Source organism: Gavialis gangeticus, unplaced genomic scaffold, assembly GCF_001723915.1.
Source record: "Gavialis gangeticus isolate Ggan-Ray unplaced genomic scaffold, GavGan_comp1, whole genome shotgun sequence".
NCBI classification, from domain to species: domain Eukaryota; kingdom Metazoa; phylum Chordata; order Crocodylia; family Gavialidae; genus Gavialis; species Gavialis gangeticus.
Genome location: NW_017728994.1, coordinates 30,650,641 through 30,655,051, shown reverse-complemented (window position 1 = coordinate 30,655,051; position 4,411 = coordinate 30,650,641). Strand labels below are relative to the sequence as shown.

The 4,411-nt window shown below is 48.4% G+C and overlaps 1 protein-coding gene across 1 annotated transcript in view; it reads right to left on the bottom strand.

The window, feature by feature from the left end:
- Window positions 1-4,411, bottom strand: part of PKD2L1 (polycystin 2 like 1, transient receptor potential cation channel) — a 44,099-nt gene that overhangs the window by 29,075 nt on the left and 10,613 nt on the right.

The window sequence follows — 4,411 nt, the reverse complement described above, 5'->3', positions numbered from 1 at the left end:
AAAAAAAAAAAAAAAAAGACACGTGAATTTTGAAAGGCCTTAAGACTCTATTACAGATGATAGTGGATGGGGTAACACTTATCTCAGCCTAGTAGAGAACTGTGTTTTTAGTGCTAAATATCCCAGGCAGAAAGCCTGCTAACAGCCATAGTGGGCTCACTGGACAAACTTCTCCAGCCCACATGGACATCATGTCTCATCCCATCTCTGAAACGACTATATCTATTCAGTCACCACCTCTTTCCTGCCCATGGTCAGTTCTTCTAGCCAGTTGCTAAGTACAGACAGTCAAAAAGCCTGAAGCTGAATTGATTCAGTCTTTGCAGGTTAAACTAAGCTGCAAAGATTGAACCAATAAGCAAATGAACAGACATTCACTTCTGATTCAGGAAGTGCAGCCATATGCCTCCAATGGCTCAACCCAGAGGCACAGGGGTGCTAGAACATGGCTGTGTGGCATGTAGCCAGCATGAGCTGTGTGTTCACTTCCTCTTTCTGCTGTCCCTTAGGTCACTTGGAATCGCAGTCCAGAATCACAGTCACAAGACTCTGCAGAGCTGCTTATCACTTCCTCTTCCTGCTTCCAGGTGCCTCTGGGATTTGTAGTCCACAGTTGCAGCCAGCAGTATGCAAGCAGAGCAGGGCATGGCAGCTCTGTGATCAGAGGAGGGGGATTTTAACCCCTCTCCTTGGCCCCAGACCTCCGCCAGGGTTTGCTGGGGGGAAGGGGGGCTGTGGTAAGGCACCTTTGGCACCCACTACTTTAAGGGGCTTGAGCAGGCTATGGTGCAGCTGGTAGGTGTGGTTAGGTCCAATTAGGCTGCTACATGACCACGAGGGGGCCACCGGATTGGAGGACTAATTGGCAGCATCAGTATAAGCCCAGGCCCTAGGAGCTGAGCTAGCAGTTACACCTAGGGAGCCAGAGGAACAATATCACTCAGCCTGAAGATTGCAGTTCCCAGAGCACCTGGAGGTCAGGGTAGGTACTATGGGGATGGAGGAGGTTCCTGGTCCTGGGACATAACCTGAAACTACACCCTGCTGTGGTTGGATGGTGTGGTGGGACTACCTATGCTGGGGCAGTCTCCAGGAAATGCCATGCCTGTGCTTCCCCAGTGAAAGATGATGATGGGGTGCCAGAAAGCCTTAGCCCCTGATGCCCTGTGAGTACCCCACGGAGGGGAAAGGCTAGGGGAGCACACCCTGACAGAAAAGCACAGGGCCTAGGTGCATTGAAGAGGCCTGAGGCAGGGTCCGGGCAGATCAACAGACACCTGAAGCCTGAATGGGCTGTAGGCTGAGTTAAGGGCCCAGGGATGTCGACAGACACCTGAGGCCCAAGGGCCATAAACCCCAGGGCCCCAGTGAAGGGCAGAGCACTGGCCCCAGTAAAGGGCAGAGTACGGGCCCAGATAGGAGCCAGAGGCCAAGTTTAGCTGTGTGTGGGACACAAAGCCAGAGGCTGCATAGAGTAGGGTCTGTGGGGGCCTGAAAGACTGTGCATAGGCTGGCCGGAGTAGTGGCCCTAGTGAGGGGGGCAGAGAGGCCAAGGTACGTCTGAAGACCCCTGAGGTCAAATATGGGCTGGAGGCTGAGTGTGGCCCAGCTAAGGGTCCAGGGGAGTCAGAGGTGGTTTTGGATGTTATCTGTGAGGCATGGGACATGGTATAAGGGAAAGTACAAAGGCATGTATTTTGCTCTTGGCATCAGGGCAATTAAATGGGTAGCCTCCTGCATTTTTCCATCTATCTTGATATATCAGGGCGTGGCAGGTAAGACAGGTCAGACTGCCGTAGACAAGTGGGCAGGCTGATGTTGTGATCGGCCTCAAGATGGCCTCTTGTCATAGGGCCAGTGAGCCAGCTTTCACTGCTCCAGCTAGGAAGCAGAGGGGCAGGGCCTGCCCTGCTTCCTGGAGAAGATGGCACAGCCCAGCCCAGGGCTGCAAAATGCTGGGGTGCTGGGGCACTGATTTAATTTAAACCAGGAAGGGATCTGGGACAGAAGTTCCATAAACCAGTTTGACCTAAATCAGTTAAGTTTGATACTACATTCAACTAGGTTTATCTTAAATCAGTTTCAGCCATTTTCAAACTGGTTTATGTGCACTGAACTTCTATTCTGTTACAGGTTTAAACCAGTTTCTGATCACTTAAACTGGTGTATGTGTAACTTTTTTGTCCCTAGCCCTGGTGACACACCATTAGCCCTGTCAGTAGTTCTGCTCTTCATTCTGAAACCACAAATCTCTCTCTCCTACCCTCATGATCAGCCCCTTAAAGACCACTCTCCAACCTTACAATCCTACTTCTCTATTCTTCATAAGTCTCCCACAATCCCTCTCTTCTGCCCCTTGCTTCAACTACACTTTCCCCATGTCTCCTACCTTGCCAACAGGTCCAAGCATAGACACCAGGAGAATATTTTCTCTCTTCAATGGCCAGCTCACAGCTAGGAATTTGGCAGAGAGGCACCAAACTCAGACAGTCTGAGCACAAAAAGCCCCACATCATGTTAGCCTTGCACAAGATGTCCTTTGTATGTAAAGATGACTTGCAAAGTGGGAAGGTGGCACCTACTTGACTCTGCAGATTCCAGCTGGGTAAAATTTATCAGCGAATAGTAAATTGGCTACCAAAAATGTAATTTTGGTGAGACTGAAGTTATTTGTGAATTTTAGTTGGATTTGGTCAATAGTTCCAGTTGGGAGGAAAAAAAAAAAGGAAGAGAAAGTGGAAAACTTCAAAACATTTTAAGAGTTTCTAAAATGACTGTTTTGTTTTCTTAGAAATGCCAATATATTTTTCTGACATGTTCAAAAATTTTTTGTTTAAAAAATGCCCTAAATTAAGGAAGGAAGAAAAAGACACACAGATTGTGTCTACTCGTGACGCTATGTCATCCTAGCAATGTGTTATGGTGACATAACGTCAGTGGGTACAAATCATGACGCTGCAACTACATCACCATAGCAATACACTCCCTCACTATGGGCACATGACAAAATTGCCATTTTTAGAGGTTTAATTACCCTTTTATAGTGGTTTAATTGTGTTGCACATGACATGTGAGGTGATGTATTGTGATTTTAATTTATCACACTATAAATGTAAGGCGGCGTATTGCAATATAAATGACTGTTCGGTAGCAAACTAAAATGCATCCCAATGTATTTTATTTGGTTTCTAACAAATTGCAGTAATACATCCATCCCCAAGCCCACCTGGGCTTCCAGCACCCCATGCACGCGTCCCCACCACCTTCTCCAGCCGCCAGCAGACCCAGCTATCCTCCTGATGCCTTCCCACGCTGCCCCAGCAGCAGCCAGCCCATTTCCAGGTTCTGGGAAGGTGGTGGGGACAGTGTATGGGGTGCTGGAAGCCCTGTTGGAGGGGGGAAAAAGTGGCAAGAGGCCCAATTTGTTTTTTTTTTTTTTTTTCCTCTCCAGTGGAGCCTGCCTGCAGCCAGGGGGTGAGCTGCCAGTGGCATCGGAGCTGCTGGGGGCCCTGGTCCTTCCCCCTGCAGTGGCAGTACCCCAGGGGCCACCTGGCTGGGCTGCTAGCAGGCCAGCTGCTACCCCAGCTTGGAGCCAGCCCTACCGCAGCTCAGGGCCTGCTTGCAGCTCATCCCAACCCAGCCATGGGCAGGCTCCACCGAAAACTGAGCTGTATCTGTTGCTAATGTTACATGAATATCTTGTTCTTTTCTGTATACTTCTAACTACACCTACAACAAAAGTATATTTGGCCCCCTGTCCAACAGGACCACTGCTGAGCTCTTGTAGGCAATGATCCTAACTTAATTACAGGGGTTGTTCACAATCCGATTCTCTTAGAAGCTGTAAATTGTTGCAGATCTCTTGCCTTTGAAGTTGGTGTGCCAGTTTCCATAGATGAGGATCTAGCCCTAGAATCTAGTTCTGCACCTTAAGCTCTGTTGCACTTTACTGGATAGAAGCAGCTCTGTTAGTGTCACCTGATGCCTGATCAAGGAGAAAGGGACTTTTTCCTTAAAGGACCTTGACATATCAGTGTTGATGAACTGCCCAACACCATTAAAGCACTCATTTGTGCTCTCTCTAATGGCTTCTTTATGTGATCACTCAAATGTATACCCTGTTGAATAGCTAACACTCACAAAAACTTCCACTTGAAAGCTGAAAGACTTAATCCTCATCAATAATCATAATGGTTTTTTCTCCTTTCCTATGGTCCAATCTGGCACCACCCACACATCCACCTGCAGAAGAGCTAGAGTGATGGACACTGCTCCACCTCCCTGCAACAGATATCAAAGCTGATCAAAGGCAGAGCCCCCTGAGTGCTCTCTGACAGTACCACTGAGCCAAGATAGTTAACAATGGACTTTCACCCCCTCCTGTTCCCTGGCATCTGAGCAAAATAGAGCA